General features: G+C 41.4%; 1 protein-coding gene across 2 annotated transcripts in view; it reads right to left on the bottom strand.

Moving 5' to 3' along the window:
- The window catches only part of LOC139415486 (proenkephalin-B-like), a 39,195-nt gene that overhangs the window by 14,157 nt on the left and 6,280 nt on the right, over positions 1–18,758 (bottom strand). The window contains exon 1 of one of the 2 annotated variants that reach the window (XM_071163588.1): positions 6,611–6,741. The exons of the other annotated variant lie outside the window; for it this stretch is intronic. The gene's annotated coding sequence lies outside the window, so the exon portion shown is untranslated. Of the gene's footprint in view, positions 1–6,610; positions 6,742–18,758 lie in introns of those variants that run through there. 2 annotated transcript variants of the gene reach the window in all.

Genomic DNA, 18,758 nt, shown 5'->3' with positions numbered 1-18,758 from the left:
TAACCCCTATGCCCCTACCCCTAAACCTAACCCTAACCCCTAACCGCTAACCCCTAAACCTAACCCCTAAACCTAACCCCTAACCCCTAACCCTAACCCCTATGCCCCTAACCCCTAACCCTTCTGCCTAAAAGAGCATTTTCCCCTTATTTTGCCCCCACTTGCCCCATACTTATTTTCCACCATAATTTGCAAATAAATTCATAAAAAATCCTATAATGTGATTTTCGGGATTTTTTTTCTAATTTTGTCTGTCATAGTTGAAGTGTACCTACGATGAAAATTACAGGCCTCTCTCATCTTTTTAAGTGGGAGAACTTGCACAATTGGTGGCTGACTAAAAACTTTTTTGCCCCACTGTATGTACAGTGCCTTCAGAAAGTATTCACACCCCTTGACTGTTTCCACATGTTGTTGTGTTACAGACTGAATTTGAACTGGATTAAATTGAGAGGTTTTTTTTGTGTTACTGACACAACACACCCAATAAAGAGGAATTATGTTTTTCTAAATTATTGCAAATTAATTTAAAAAAATCAAAAGATGAAATGCTTTGAATCAATAAGTATTTAACCCCTTTGTTATGGCAACCCTTAATATGTTCAGGAATAAACAATGGTGCTTAACACGTCACATAATAAGTTGCATGGACTCGCTCTGTGTTCAAAAAGAGGGTTTAACATGATTTTTGAATGGCTAGCTGGTTGAACCCTCAATTGGTCCCTTAATTAGCATGTCTATAACTGTCGTAACTATTTCTGATATGACATTATGACACAGAGATCTCATAAGGTTGCAGATGGACCGTGTGAGACAGTGTGAGGGCACTCCCCTCAGTTGAGCTAGCTACCTTAATAACTCCTATGTTAGAGCTAGCTACCTTAATAACCCCTCTGTTAGAGCTAGCTAATTTAATAACCTCTCTGTTAGAGCTAGTTAACTTAATAACCCCTCTGTTAGAGCTAGCTACCTTAATAACCCCTCTGTTAGAGCTAGCTACCTTAATAACCCCTCTGTTAAAGCTAGCTACCTCAATAACCCCTCTGTTAGAGCTAGCTACCTTAATAACCTCTCTGTTAGAGCTAGTTAACTTAATAACCCCTATGTTAGAAATACCTACCTTGATAACCTCTCTGTTAGAGCTAGTTAACTTAATAACCCCTCTGTTAGAGCTAGCTACCTTAATTACCACTCTATTAGAGCTAGCTAATTTAATAACCTCTCTGTTAGAGCTAGTTAACTTAATAACCCCTCTGTTAGAGCTAGCTAATTTAATAACCTCTCTGTTAGAGCTAGTTAACTTAATAACCCCTCTGTTAGAGCTAGCTACCTTAATAACCCCTCTGTTAAAGCTAGCTACCTCAATAACCCCTCTGTTAGAGCTAGCTACCTTAATAACCTCTCTGTTAGAGCTAGTTAACTTAATAACCCCTCTGTTAGAAATACCTACCTTGATAACCTCTCTGTTAGAGCTAGTTAACTTAATAACCCCTCTGTTAGAGCTAGCTACCTTAATTACCACTCTATTAGAGCTAGCTAATTTAATAACCTCTCTGTTAGAGCTAGTTAACTTAATAACCCCTCTGTTAGAGCTAGCTAATTTAATAACCTCTCTGTTAGAGCTAGTTAACTTAATAACCCCTCTGTTAGAGCTAGCTACCTTAATAACCCCTCTGTTAGAGCTAGCTACCTTAATAACCTCTCTGTTAGAGCTAGCTAACTTAATAACCCCTCTGTTAGAGCTAGCTACCTTAATAACCCCTCTGTTAAAGCTAGCTACCTCAATAACCCCTCAGTTAGAGCTAGCTACCTTAATAACCTCTCTGTTAGAGCTAGTTAACTTAATAACCCCTCTGTTAGAAATACATACCTTAATAACCCCTCTGTTAGAGCTAGCTACCTTAATAACCCCTCTGTTAGAGCTAGCTACCTTAATAACCCCTCTGTTAGAGCAAGCTACCTTAATAACCCCTCTATTAGAGCTAGCTAACTTAATAACCCCTCTGTTAGAGCTAGCTACCTTAATAACCCCTATGTTAGAGCTAGCTACCTTAATAACCCCTCTGTTAGAGCTAGCTACCTTAATAACCCCTCTGCTAGAGCTAGCTACCTTAATAACCTCTCTGTTAGAGCTAGTTAACTTAATAACCCCTCTGTTAGAGCTAGCTACCTTAATTACCACTCTATTAGAGCTAGCTAATTTAATAACCTCTCTGTTAGAGCTAGTTAACTTAATAACCCCTCTGTTAGAGCTAGCTAATTTAATAACCTCTCTGTTAGAGCTAGTTAACTTAATAACCCCTCTGTTAGAGCTAGCTACCTTAATAACCCCTCTGTTAAAGCTAGTGTAACAGTACAAATTTAGACCGTCCCCTCGCCCATACCCGGGCGCGAACCAGGGACCTTCTGCACACATCAACAACAGTCACCCACGAAGCATCGTTACCCATCGCTCCACAAAAGCCGCGGCCCTTGCAGAGCAAGGGGAACTACTACTTCAAGGTCTCAGAGCAAGTGACGTCACTGATTGAAACGCTATTTAGCGCCCACGTTATTTAGCGCCCACGCTAACTAAGCTAGCCGTTTCACATCCGTTACACTCACCCCCCTTTTGACCTTCCTCCTTTTTTTCGCAGCAACCAGTAATCCGGGTCAACAGCATCAACGTAACAGTAATTTTTAAACCGTCCCCTCGCCCATACCCGGGCGCGAACCAGGGACCTTCTGCACACATCAACAACTGACACCTACGAAGCATCGTTACCCATCGCTCCACAAAAGCCGCGGCCCTTGCAGAGCAAGGGGAACTACTACTTCAAGGTCTCAGAGCAAGTGACGTCACTGATTGAAACGCTATTTAGCGCCCACGCTATTTAGCGCCCACGCTAACTAAGCTAGCCGTTTCACATCCGTTACACTAGCTACCTTAATAACCTCTCTGTTAGAGCTAGCTAACTTAATAACCCCTCTGTTAGAGCTAGCTACCTTAATAACCCCTCTGTTAAAGCTAGCTACCTCAATAACCCCTCTGTTAGAGCTAGCTACCTTAATAACCTCTCTGTTAGAGCTAGTTAACTTAATAACCCCTCTGTTAGAAATACCTACCTTAATAACCCCTCTGTTAGAGCTAGCTACCTTAATAACCCCTCTGTTAGAGCTAGCTACCTTAATAACCCCTCTATTAGAGCTAGCTAACTTAATAACCCCTCTGTTAGAGCTAGCTACCTTAATAACCCCTATGTTAGAGCTAGCTACCTTAATAACCCCTCTGTTAGAGCTAGCTACCTTAATAACCCCTCTGCTAGAGCTAACTACCTTAATAACCTCTCTGTTAGAGCTAGTTAACTTAATAACCCCTCTGTTAGAGCTAGCTACCTTAATTACCACTCTATTAGAGCTAGCTAATTTAATAACCTCTCTGTTAGAGCTAGTTAACTTAATAACCCCTCTATTAGAGCTAGCTAATTTAATGACCTCTCTGTTAGAGCTAGTTAACTTAATAACCCCTCTGTTAGAGCTAGCTAATTTAATAACCTCTCTGTTAGAGCTAGTTAACTAGCTCTAACAGAGGGGTTATTAAGTTAACTAGCTCTAACAGAGGGGTTATTAAGTTAACTTAATAACCCCTCTGTTAGAGCTAGCTAATTGAATAACCTCTCTGTTAGAGCTAGCTAATTTAATAACCTCTCTGTTAGAGCAAGTTAACTTAATAACCCCTCTGTTAGAGCTAGCTCATTTAATAACCTCTCTGTTAGAGCAAGTTAACTTAATAACCCCTCTGTTAGAGCTAGCTAATTTAATAACCTCTCTGTTAGAGCAAGTTAACTTAATAACCCCTCTGTTAGAGCTAGCTCATTTAATAACCTCTCTGTTAGAGCTAGTTAACTTAATAACCCCTCTGTTAGAGCTAGCTAACTTAATGAACCTAGGCCTATCGGCATAAAACTACATAATGGAGTGCACAGTTGTACACTTAAAACACTACATAAAACACCACTTAAACACTACTTAAACACTACTTAACACTACTTAAAAACTACTTAAACACTACTTGAACACTACTTAATACTATATAAAACACTACTTAACACTACTTAACACTACATAAAACACTACATAAAACACTACATAAAACACTACTTAAACACTACATAAAACACTACTTAACACTACATAACACGACATAAAACACTACTTAAAACACTACTTAACACTACATAAAACACTACATAAAACACTACTTAAACACTACATAAAACACTACTTAAACACTACATAAAACACTACATAAAACACTACTTAACACTACATAAAACACTACATAAAACACTACTTAAACACTACATAAAACACTACTTAAACACTACATAAAACACTACATAAAACACTACTTAAACACTACATAAAACACTACTAAAACACTACATAACACGACATAAAACACTACTTAAAACACTATATAAAACACTACTAAAACACTACTAAAACACTACTAAAACACTACTTAAACACTACATAAAACACTACTAAAACACTACTAAAACACTACATAAAACACTACATAAAACACTACTTAAACACTACTAAAACACTACATAAAACACTACATAAAACACTACTTAAACACTACTAAAACACTACATAAAACACTACATAAAACACTACTTAAATACTTCTAAAACACCACTTAAACACTACATAAAACACTACTTAAACACTACTAAATCACGACATAAAACACTACATAAAAACCTACTTAAACACTACATTAAACACTACATAAAATGTGTACGTCATTCAGAGAACATTTGTTACAAACTTCGTAAAGTACATGGTCCAGTGCATGTAAATTAAAACACTACGATACCCCCCTTTTTGTCTCCTCGCACTACTCACGAATTACTATTGATGACGGGGGTGGAAAAATGAACATAATTCATTCAATGAATTTACTGTAAGTGGTTTATGGATGAATCTAAATCCGGTAATGGCACTGCGAGATGTAACTAATTAAAGCTAGCGTTTACCTTCTGTAATGGCTTATGGTGAGCAAATCAATTCTGCACGCTTACATCATTGATTGGGCACATTACACACTCACAATACCACCCTAATACCCTACAAACGGTACTACTTTTCACCAGATTCCTACTTGCGGATATGGATTTCTATGTGGATTTATAGTTACTATTTGACCTAATAAACCAACTAGAAATATTACTGTTGCGTTAGTATAAATGTAACATGCTGTGCACATTGTTTAAACTTTTGATCAACTCTAGCCAGCCGTTACTTAGCTTATTGCTGATTTAGTTCAATCTATATTAGTTTTCTCTCTCCCGATCAGTAGAAGAGACCATGCATATTCATAACTACTACCATCACCATCATGATTAAGTGATCAGGGTAATGCCAGGTAAAAGCGTAAACTGATATTAACATTCTTAGAGATTGGTGAGCGTGTGGTTGTCCTCTGGCTATTTTGCATACAACCTTGTCTAAACTTTCTGGGAATGGTGCGGGATAGTTGCTTGGTTTTCGGAACATCCTCAGCACATTTAAGGAACTTGGACAAAATAACGTTATTTTCTTGGTATTTTATTACTTTAACAAAAACCGTTTCCTAAAAGTTATAACATTATCGTAACGTTCTAGGGAATATTCTCCAATTGGTTTGACATTTTTCTGTGGGTAATTTCAGTACTTCAACACAACGTTTCCTACAGGTTTCCTCATGGTTCTATTTATGGTTCTTCAAAATTCAAAAGGCACTCACACATCTGAGAAATCTTCTATTTTTTGCAGGTGCATGACAACAGTTGAACAAGATGAAGGAAGAAGGAAACCGCACACGGCTCTTGATAGTATCACTGATATTTAATACGCTTTATGTATCGGCCTCACGGCCTTCGTCAGAGCTTTTTTTTCTTCTATTTGTTCCAAGAGCGTTTAGAAACAAACGTTCTTCTGTGAGAATTTCAGTACTTGAGAATAATATTTCCTACAGGTTTTCTCGTGGTTTTATTTAATGTCATGTTCTCAAATTGTTTTTTTTTCCCGAGAATGTTAAACCTCTTGAAAACCTTATGAAAACTTTGCATAAAAACCACACGAAAAACTTCTAAGAGTTTTATTTAAAAACGTATACCGTTCTCAGCAGCAACAAAACTCTCTCTCTCTCCTTTATCTTGTGTTCTCTGAACGAGCTGAAAACTTGACTTTAAATAGAACCACGAGGAAACCTGTAGGAAACGTTATGTTGAAGAACTGAATTTCCCACAGAAGACAGTTGTTTCTTAACATTTTCCAAACTATTTGACAACATTCCCAAATGTCAAACCAGCCGAAGAACGTTCATAGAATGTAACCCTGTTTGAACTTTTAGAAAACACTGTTGAAGTAATGAAATATCAGGAAAATGACAATATTTTGTCATTCCTTAAATGTGCTGAGTGTTTTCCAAAGCCAAGCACCTATCCCGCACCATTCCCGGAACAATGTCGGGAAGGTTGTATACATAATAACCATAGGACAACCACACTCTCACCAAGCCTTAAGAAACATATGGTTCTCAGAACAGTATGTGCTAGCGGAGAAGTCTCTCACTTACCCGTATGTGAGGCTTATAAAACCGTATCTCAGTCTCTTGTAGATGCAGAGTGGCAGACAGTAGTTAGGTCTTATCCTTATTAACGCTTGGAGAGTTTGACAGAACCAACTGACTGCATCGGTCTCTTTTGGCTTCTTATAGCGACACCCCCCCCCCCCCCCCCTTTTCCTCCTCGCACAACGACCCACCCCGCCCGCCTTCCCCTCACTCACCATTCACATAGCCCGCGGCGGGGAGGGAGCGAGGCAGGTGGGGGTATGCCCTGTTACGCACAAAGTGGAGCTACCCATACACTCATTCCGTGATCAACGCTGACGCAATTTATGAGGCATGGTCTAAGTCACTTATTATCTCTAGTCCTCTAGAAACAAACTAATGGGATATAAAATATATCTACAGACTGTATGTACAGTGGGGCAAAAAAGTATTTAGTCAGCCACCGATTGTGCAAGTTCTCCCACTTAAAAAGATGAGAGAGGCCTGTAATTTTCATCATAGGTACACTTCAACTATGACAGACAAAATGATAAAAAAAATCCAGAAAATCACATTGTAGGATTTTTAATGAATTTAGTTGAAGTGAAAATTACAGGCCTCTCTCATCTTTTTAAGTGGGAGAACTTGCACAATTGGGGGCTGACTAAATACTTTTTTGCCCCACTGTATATGGTTTCCATAACTACTAAAACCACAATCTAAGGCCAAACAAAGCAAAATATATTCTGATAGATGCAAATTAGGAAGTACAACGTTAAGACAATCAATCAGTGATCAATAGACGTGGTCGTGGTTTGAAATATATATATATATATATATATATATATATATATATATATATATATCCTTAAGGCTTTGCTAGACAAAGACAATGTAGAGCCAGAAAACCAGAGTCATTTAAACTCTGGAAAGAAAAACACCACTAAGTCCCCCTGAGGCACAGTGGCACCTCAGAGGACTCTGGTGCAAAAGTTGCTAAGGCACCTCGCCTCACCTCACCTCACCAGATGGGAGGGGAGAAGAGCAGAGAAGCTGTTGTTATGGTGATGAATGTTTGAATCATTAGACCTTTTTTAATTACGGAAGCTACTATTGTATGAAGTTTGATAATCACATTTTGTGGAGACTAGGGTTGCAAAATTCTGGTAAAAAAACAAGGCAGCTGGCAGCATACCACCCTGCATACCACTGCTGGCTTGCTTCTGAAGCTAAGCAGGGTTGGTCCTGGTCAGTTCCTGGATGGGAGACCAGATACTGCTGGGAGAGAGCTTCCGGCGCCCACAGAGATGGCCGCCTCGCTTCGCGTTCCTAGGAAACTATGCGTTTTTTAGTTTTTTTACGTGTTATTTCTTACATTGGTACCCCAGGTCATCTTAGGTTTCATTACATACAGTCGAGAAGAACTACTGAATATAAGATCAGCGTCAACTCACCATCAGTACGACCAGGAATATGACTTTCCCAAAGTGGATCCTGTGTTCTGCCTTCCACCCAGGACAACAGAATAGATCCCAGACTGCGACCCAAAACAAAGACTTCGTAAAAGAGGGAAACGAAGCGGTCTTCTGGTCAGGCTCCGGAGACGGGCACATTGCGCACCACTCCCTAGCATACTATTCGCCAATGTCCAGTCTCTTGACAACAAGGTTGATGAAATCCGAGCAAGGGTAGCATTCCAGAGGGACATCAGAGACTGTAACGTTCTTTGCTTCACGGAAATATGGCTCACTCGAGAGACGCTATCGGAGTCGGTGCAGCCAGCTGGTTTCTCCACGCATCGCGCCGACAGAAACAAACATCTTTCTGGTAAGAAGAGGTGCGGGGGGGTATGCCTTATGATTAACGAGACGTGGTGTGATCATAACAACATACAGGAACTCAAGTCCTTCTGTTCACCTGATTTAGAATTCCTCACAATCAAATGTCGTCCGCATTATCTACCAAGGGAATTCTCTTCGATTATAATCACAGCCGTATATATTCCCCCCCAAGCAGACACATCGATGGCCCTGAACAAACTGGCTTTGGGAAAGTCATATTCCTGCAATCTCTTTGCAAACTGGAAACCACATATCCTGAGGCTGCATTCATTGTAGCTGGGGATTTTAACAAGGCTAATCTGAAAACAAGGCTCCCTAAATTGTATCAGCATATCGATTGAGCAACCAGGGATGGTAAAACCTTGGACCATTGCTATTCTAACTTCTGCGATGCATATAAGGCCCTCGCCCGCCCTCCTTTCGGAAAAGCTGACCACGACTCCATTTTGTTGTTTCCTGCCTACAGACAGAAACTAAAACAAGAAGTTCCCGCGCTCAGGTCTGTTCAACGCTGGTCCGACCAATCTGATTCCACGCTTCAAGACTGCTTCGATCACGTGGATTGGGATACTGTATGTTCCGCATTGCGTCCAACAACATTGACGAATACGCTGATTCGGTGAGCGAGTTCATTAGAAAGTGTATTGATGATGTCGTTCCCATAGCAACGATTAAAACATTCCCAAACCAGAAACCATGGATTGATGGTAGCATTCCCGTGAAACTGAAAGCTCAAACCACTGCTTTTAATCAGGGCAATGTGACCGGAAACATGACCGAATACAAACAGTGTAGCTATTCCCTCCGCAAGACAATCAAACAAGCTAAGTATCAGCATAGAGACAAAGTAGAGTCACAATTCAACGGCTCAGACACAAGAGGTATGTGGCAGGGTCTACAGTCAATCACGGATTACAAAAAGAAAACCAGCCCCGTCACGGACCAGGATGTCTTGCTCCCAGGCAGACTAAATAACTTTTTTGCCCGCTTTGAGGACAATACAGTGCCACTGACACGGCCCGCAACCAAAACCTGCGGACTCTCCTTCACTGCAGCCTACGTGAGGAAAACATTTAAACGTGTTAACCTTCTCAAGGCTGCAAGCCCAGACGGCATCCCCAGCCGCGTCCTCAGAGCATGTGCAGACCAGCTGGCTGGTATGTTTACGGACATATTCAATCAATCCTTATCCCAGCTGTTCCCACATGCTTCAAGGGGGCCACCATTGTCCCTGTTCCCAAAAAAGCTAAGGTAACTGAGATAAACGACTACTGCCCCGTAGCACTCCCTTCCGTCATCATGAAGTGCTTTGAGAGACTAGTCAAGGACCATATCACCTCCACCCTACCTGACACCCTAGACCCACTCCAATTTGCTTACCGCCCAAATAGGTCCACTGACAATGCAATCTCAACCACACTGCACACTGCCTTAACCCATCTGGACAAGAGGAATACCTATGTGAGAATGCTGTTCATCGACTACAGCTCGGCATTCAACACCATAGTACCCTCCAAGCTCGTCATCAAGCTCGAGACCCTGGGTCTCGACCCCGCCCTGTGCAACTGGGTACTGGACTTCCTGACGGGCCGCCCCCAGGTGGTGAGGGTAGGCAACAACACCTCCTCCCCGCTGATCCTCAACACTGGGGCCCCACAAGGGTGCGTTCTGAGCCCTCTCCTGTACTCCCTGTTCACCCACGATTGCGTGGCCACGCACGCCTCCAACTCAATCATCAAGTTTGCGGACGACACAACAGTGGTAGGCTTGATTACCAACAACGACGAGACGGCCTACAGGGAGGAGGTGAGGGCCCTCGGAGTGTGGTGTCAGGAAAATAACCTCACACTCAACGTCAACAAAACTAAGGAGATGATTGTGGACTTCAGGAAACAGCAGAGGGAACACCCCCCTATCCACATCGATGGAACAGTAGTGGAGAGGGTAGCAAGTTTTAAGTTCCTCGGCATACACATCACAGACAAACTGAATTGGTCCACTCACACAGACAGCATCGTGAAGAAGGCGCAGCAGCGCCTCTTTAACCTCAGGAGGCTGAAGAAATTTGGCTTGTCACCAAAAGCACTCACAAACTTCTACAGATGCACAATCGAGAGCATCCTGGCGGGCTGTATCACCGCCTGGTATGGCAACTGCACCGCCCTCAACCGTAAGGCTCTCCAGAGGGTAGTGAGGTCTGCACAACGCATCACCGGGGGCAAACTACCTGCCCTCCAGGACACCTACACCACCCGATGTCACAGGAAGGCCATAAAGATCATCAAGGACATCAACCACCCGAGCCACTGCCTGTTCACCCCGCTATCATCCAGAAGGCGAGGTCAGTACAGGTGCATCAAAGCTGGGACCGAGAGACTGAAAAACAGCTTCTATCTCAAGGCCATCAGACTGTTAAACAGCCACCACTAACACTGGGTGGCTGCTGCCAACACACTGACACTGACTCAACTCCAGCCACTTTAATGGGAATTGATGGGAAATGATGTAAATATATCAATAGCCACTTTAAACAATGCTACCTTATATAATGTTACTTACCCTACATTATTCATCTCATATGCATACGTATATACTGTACTCTATATCATCGACTGTATCCTTATGTAATACATGTATCACTAGCCACTTTAAACTATGCCACTTTGTTTACATACTCATCTCATTTGTACATACTGTACTCGATACCATCTACTGTATCTTGCCTATGCTGCTCTGTACCATCACTCATTCATATATCCTTATGTACATATTCTTTATCCCCTTACACTGTGTACAAGACAGTAGTTTTGGAATTGTTAGTTAGATTACTTGTTATTACTGCATTGTCGGAACTAGAAGCACAAGCATTTCGCTACACTCGCATTAACATCTGCTAACCATGTGTATGTGACAAATAAAATTTGATTTGATTTGATTTGCTATCTTTACTCTCTGCTATCTCTGCTCTCTACTATCTATACTCTCTGCTATCTCTGGTCCCTGCTATCTCTACTCTGCTATGTGCTATATCTATTGTCTGCTATCTCTGTCTCTACATTATCGCTGCGATCCGCTATCTCTGCTCTCTTTGATATCTCTGCTCTCTACTATCTGCTATCTCTGCACTCCACATTCTGCTATCTCTACTATCTACACTAATATATCTGCTCTGTGCTATCTATGTTATCTCTGCTATATGCTATCTCTGCTATGCTATCTCTGCTATCTGCTATTTCTGCAATCTACTATCTCTACTCTATGCCATCTCTGCTATCTCTAATATCCGCTATCTCTTCTATCTCTACACTCTGATATATGGTCTCTCTGTTCGCCACTATCTCTAGCATATGCACTCTACTATCTCTCCTCTTTGCTATCTGTTCTCTCTGCTATATCTGCTCTATACTATCTCTGCTCTCTGCTATCTCTGATATATCTGCTCTCTACTATCTCTGCTATCTTTGCTCTCTACTATATCAGCTCTCTGCTATCTCTCCTCTCTGCTCTCTGTTATCTCTGCTATCTCTGCTATCTCTACATTATGCCATCTCTGCTCTCTGCTATATATTCTTTCTGTTATCTATGTTTATGCTCTCTGCTATCTGTATTCAACATTTCAGTTGAATACATTGTTCGACAACTGACAAGGTATCCCCCTTTCCCCTTTCATTTCCCCTATCTGCCAACTCTACTCTCTGCTATCTCTGCATTCTACTATCTCTGCTCTCTGCTATCTCTGCACACTACTATCTCTGCCATCTCTGCCATCTCTGTTCTCTACTATCTCTACTCTCTAATATCTCTGCTCTCTGCTCTCTCTGCTCTCTTCTATCTCTGAGAGAGAGCGAGATAGATACAGTTGAAGTCAGAAGTTTACAAATTCCTTAGCCAAATACATTTAAACTCAGTTTTTCACAATTCCTGACATTTAATCCTAGTAAAAATTCCCTGTCTTAAGTCAGTTAGGATCACCACTTTATTTTAAGAATGTGAAATGTCAGAATAATAGTAGAGTGAATTATTTACTTCAGAAGTTTGCATACACTCAATTAGTATTTAGTAACATTGCCTTTAAATTGTTTAACTTGGGTAAAACGTTTCGGGTAGCCTTCCACAAGCATCCCACAATAAGTTGGGTGAATTTTGGCCCATTCCTCCTGACAGAGCTGGTGTAACTGAGTCAGGTTTGTAGGCCTCTTTGCTCGCACACGCTTTTTCAGTTCTGCCCACAAACTTTCTATAGGATTAGGTCAGGGCTTTGTGATGGCCACTCCAATACCTTAACTTTGTTGTCCTTAAGCCATTTTGCCACAAATTTTGAAGTATGCTTGGGGTCATTGCCCATTTGGAAGACACATTTGTGACCAAGCTTTACGTTCCTGACTGATGTCTTGAGATGTTGCTTCAATATATCCACATCACTTTCCACCCTCCAGATGGCATCTATTTTCTGAAATGCACCAGTCCCTCCTGCAGCAAAGCACCCCCCACAACATGATGCTGCCACCCCCGTGCTTCACGGTTGGGATGGTGTTCTTCGGCTTGCAAGCCTCCCCCTTTTACCTCCAAACATAACAATGGTCATTGTGGCCAAACAGTTCTACCTTTTTTTCATCAGACCAGAGGACATTTCTCCAAAAAGAACGATGTGCAGTTGCAAACCATAGTCAGGCTTTTTTATGGCAGTTTTGGAGCAGTGGCTTCTTCCTTGCTGAGCGACCTTTCAGGTTATGTCGATATGGGACTTGTTTTACTGTGAATAAAGATCGTTTTGTACCTGCTTTCTCCAGCATCTTTACAAGGTCCTTTGATGTTGTTCTGGGATTGATTTGCACTTTCCGCACCAAAGTACGTTCATCTCTAGGAGACAGAACGCATCTCCTTCCTGAGCGATATGACGGCTGCGTGGTCCCATGGTGTTCATACTTGCATACTGTTGTTTGTACAGGTTAATGTGGTACCTTCAGTTGTTTGGAAATTGCTCCCAAGGATGAACCAGACTTGTGGAGGTCTACAATTTATTTTCTGAGGTCTTGGCTGATTTCTTTTGATTTTCCCATGATGTCAAGCAAAGAGACCCTGAGTTTGAAGGTAGGCCTTGAAATACATCCACAGGTACACCTCCAATTGACTCAAATTATGTTAATTAGGCTATCAGAATCTTCTAAAGCCATGACATAACTTTCTGTAATTTTCCAAGCTATTTTTAAGGCACAGTCAACTTAGTGTATATAGGGTTCTGACCCACTGGAATTGTGATGCAGTGAATTATAAGTGAAATGATCTGTCTGTAAACAATTGTTTAAAAATTACTTGTGTCATGCACAAAGTAGATGTCCTAACCGACTTCCCAAAACTATAGTTTGTTAACAAGAAATTTGTGGAGTGGTTGAAAAAAAGAGTTTTCATGATTTATGATCTTATGAATCTTTGCTAAATTAGAATTATGAAGGAACACAAATAAACAAACATTCAACGTTGCTTTCCACCCGTGGCAACAACCAACCCATCCGACCCAATAACACAAAAAACCTTCACAGACTACACTATCTAATAATCTATTTCAGTGGATCTGTGATTCCCCGGAGGCACTACGAGAATGAACACTGCGTTCTAATTCCCCTCAAAAGAACCCGATGGAATTCTCTGATGTCACACGTAAAGTCCTATGGAACTAGTACATATACACAAATGTGACGAGAAATGCAGTAGTTTTAGTTTACTTTTAGATAGGATTCCAATGACAAATGGACAAATTACAAAGATATTCAACAGAGTGGCCTAACCTTACGGTCTGTTCGCCTTTATGATGGACGCATTAAACTCAGCGAGCTTTCCCAATGTCCTATCACCTCCCTCACCCCCCGCCCTCACCCTCACTTCTAGCCTGTCTTACATCTACACACACACACACACACACACACACACACACACACACACACACACACACACACACACACACACACACACACACACACACACACACACAATCATAGGTGTACCAGCTCCCCACATATTTCCTATTAAAAGCTCCTTGTTGATACAATAAAAAGCATGAAGAAACTGACTGTGGACTGAACATAGGTCAGCCCAGGAGACAGATGTATCGATATGTCATTCTCTTTCCTGTTTGCTAAGCTTTAAAAGATAAGGATGGTGGTGGTGGTAGGGGGGGGGGGGGGGGGGGGGGGGGGGGGAGAAAAGAACGCTTTGGACTTCAAATAAAGCTTGGATCCAGTCCACAAACAAATAATGATTCATGAAAGAGTCTGCTATTTATTAAATGGAGAAAGAACTGAAACGCTGTGGAGAATGTCTTTCTCTCTCTCTCTCTGAGAGGTGCTGACTCACAGACTTTGCAACTAAACGAGAGGCTTTGACCCCAATCAGAGATAATTACAAGAGGCGTTTTGATAATTAGCAACGGAACAGCAACCTCACAGAAGCACCATTCAGTTAAAAAACAGAAGAGGTGATTAAAGCCGTAACTCTTATTGGAGGGTCATTACATCATTAGCATCCTCCTATCTATAACACACACACGCACACACACACACACACACACACACACACACACACACACACACACACACACACACACACACACAGTACCGGTCAAAAGTTTGGACACATCTACTCATTCAAGGGTTTTTCTTTATTTTTACTATTTTCTACATTGTAGAATAATAGTGAAGACATCAAAACAATGAAATAACACATATGGAATCATGTAGTAACCAAAAAAAGTGTTAAACAAATCAAAATATATTTTATATTTAAAATTCTTCAAAGTAGACACCCTTTATATTGAACTTTGCACACTCTTGGCATTCTCTCAACCAGCTTCATGAGGTAGTCACCTGGAATGCATTTCAATTAACAGGTGTGCGTTGTTAAAAGTTCATATGTGTAATTTCTTTCATTCATAATGCGTTTGAGCCAATCAGTTGTGTTGTGACAAGGTAGGGGTGGTATACAGAAGATAACCCTATTTGGTAAAAGACCAAGTCCATATTATGGCAAGAACAGCTCAAATAAGCAAATAGAAACGACAGTCCATCCTTATTTTAAGACATGTGTGATGACCCTCCCACTCTGTCTGCCGTATTCTCTCTTTGTTGTTTCCTTATTAGGATGCTGGTGGGCGGAGTTGGGAGGGTCGTCAGCTTCATGGGAAACACCTGGGCCCGGTGTCTCCCAGGATAAATGGACCTCTTCCACATTCATGGAGGAGACTCTCTCCATGCAGACGCCTTTCTAGATTTTGTTGTGTTTCTTGGTGTTTTTTTGGTTGTTTGCTTTGGCATCTTTCAACACCCTGCATTATCACATTCATGCAAAACACTCACTTACACTACTGATTACACACACCATTGTATATTATACTTAGTTACTTATTTAATAAAAATATATTTTGTTACTCCTTATCTCCACGTTGTCTCCCTTTTGTTACGGGCTTTGAGCCGGTTCGTGACACATGAAGGTCAGTCAATCGGGAAATTTCAAGAACTTTAAAAGTTTCTTCAAGTGCAGTCGCAAAAACCATCAAGCGCTATGATGAAATTGTCTCTCATGAGGACCACCACAGGAAAGGAAGACCCAGAGTAACCTCTGCTGCAGAGGATAAGTTCATTAGAGTTACCAGCTTCAGACATTGCTGCCCAAATAAATGCTTCACAGAGTTCAAGTGGTCGAATTGCTGCAAAGAAACCACTACTAAAGGACACCAATAATAAGAAAAGACTTGCTTGGGCCAATAAACACGAGCAGTGGACATTAGACCGGTGGAAATCTGTCCTTTGGACTGAGGAGTCCAAATCTGAGATTTTTGTTTACAAATGCCTTGTCTTTGTGAGATGCAGAGTAGGTGAACGGATGATCTCCACATGTGTGGTTCCCACCGTGAAGCATGGAGGAGGAGGTGTGATAGTGCTTTGGTGGTGACACTGTCTGTGATTTATTTAGAATTCAAGGCACACTTAACCAGCATGGCTACCACAGCATTCTGCAGCGATACACCGTCCCATCTGGTTTGCGCTTAGTGGGACTATAATTTGTTTTCCAACAGGACATTGACCCAACACACCTCCAGGCTGTGTAAGGACTATTTGACCAAGAAGGAGAGTGATGGAGTGCTGCATTAGACGACCTGGCCTCCACAATCACCCAACCTCAACCCAATTGAGATGATTTGGACCGCAGGGTGAAGGAAAAGCAGCCAACAAGGGCTCAGCATATGTGGGAACTCCTTCAAGACCGTTGGGAAAGCATTCCAGGTCAAGCTGGTTGAGAGAATCCCAAGAGTGTGCAAAGCTGTCATCAAGGCAAAGGGTGGCTAACCTAAAATATATTTAGATTTGTTTAACACTTTTTTGGTTACTACATGATTCCATGTGTTATTTCATAGTTTTGATGTCTTCACTATTATTCTACAAAAAACCCTTCAATGAGTAGGTGTATCCAAACTTTTGACTGGTACTGTAGACACACACACACACACACACACACACACACACACACACACACACAAATGTATTTGGGGGACTGAATTTTCGCCCACTCCAGTGATGACCAAAAGTCATGACAATAAATCCTAGCTACTATGTACTGATATTAATAATACCCAGTATTATTCCACTGTATGTGAATGCAGATATCTAGTAGAAAGCCTTCCTAAAGAGGCTATTATAGCAGCAAAGGAGCAGGTGTCCACATACTTCTGATCACGTAGTGTCTCTATCAATGGGATGTGAAATATGATTATGGAACATGGTGGGCCTTTCCTGATAGATAAATACTAGTGAAGTGTGACAGAACTCATCTTCTGCAGGTAGTTAACTGTATTCCCGATCAGAGGCTTGATTAGAAGTACTGCAGATCACAAACATTGTGAAACATTGTCTCACACACATGCCCAGACACACACACACACGCGCACACACACATACACACTATTTACTGTTATCAAACACACACACACACGCTCAACCTATTATGTGCTACTGCTTCTACAACAACAGATTGTTGGTGCTGCTTCTACAACAGAATGTTGGTGCTTCTTCTACAACAATAGAATATTGGTGCTGCTTCTACAACAATAGAATATTGGTGCTACTTCTACAACAATAGAATGTTGGTGCTTCTTCTACAACAATAGAATGTTGGTGCTTCTTCTACAACAATAGAATGTTGGTGCTTCTTCTACAACAATAGAATGTTGGTGCTTCTTCTACAACAATAGAATGTTGGTGCTGCTTCTACAACAATTGAATGTTGGTGCTTCTTCTACAACAATAGAATGTTGGTGCTTCTTCTACAACAATAGAATGTTGGTGCTTCTTCTACAACAATAGAATGTTGGTGCTTCTTCTACAACAGTAGAATGTTGGTGCTTCTTCTACAACAGTATAATGTTGGTGCTTCTTCTACAACAGTAGAATGTTGGTGCTTCTTCTACAACAATCGAATGTTGTTGCTGCTTCTACATCAATAGAATGTTGGGGCTTCTTCTACAACAATAGAATGTTGGTGCTTCTTCTACAACAATAGAATGTTGGTGCTTCTTCTACAACAATAGAATGTTGGTGCTTCTTCTACAACAGTAGAATGTTGGTGCTGCTTCTACAACAGTAGAATGTTGGTGCTGCTTCTACAACAGAATGTTGGTGCTTCTTCTACAACAATAGAATATTGGTGCTGCTTCTACAACAATATAATGTTGGTGCTGCTTCTACAACAATAGAATGTTGGTGCTTCTTCTACAACAATAGAATGTTGGTGCTTCTTCTACAACAATAGAATGTTGGTGCTTCTTCTACAACAATAGAATGTTGGTGCTTCTTCTACAACAATAGAATGTTGGTGCTGCTTCTACAACAATAGAGCAGCGCACCAACACACCAGACTGACTATTGATTTGAATCAGAACCCCTACTCACTGCAGCCCACCAACACACCAGACTGACTGTTGATTTGAATCAGAACCCCTACTCACTGCAGCCCACCAACACACCAGACTGACAATTGATTTGAATCAGAACCCCTACTCACTGCAGCCCACCAACACACCAGACTGACTGACTATTGATTTGAATCAGAACCCCTACTCACTGCAGCCCACCAACACACCAGACTGACTGACTATTGATTTGAATCAGAACCCCTACTCACTGCAGCCCACCAACACACCAGACTGACTATTGATTAGAATCAGAACCCCTACTCACTGAAGCCCACCAACACACCAGACTGACTATTGATTTGAATCAGAACCCCTACTCACTGCAGCCCACCAACACACCAGACTGACTATTGATTTGAATCAGAACCCC

Source organism: Oncorhynchus clarkii, chromosome 8 (assembly GCF_045791955.1).
Source record: "Oncorhynchus clarkii lewisi isolate Uvic-CL-2024 chromosome 8, UVic_Ocla_1.0, whole genome shotgun sequence".
Taxonomy (NCBI): domain Eukaryota; kingdom Metazoa; phylum Chordata; class Actinopteri; order Salmoniformes; family Salmonidae; genus Oncorhynchus; species Oncorhynchus clarkii.
Note: the sequence above shows the minus strand (reverse complement) of the source record. Positions and strands in the feature narration are given on the sequence as shown.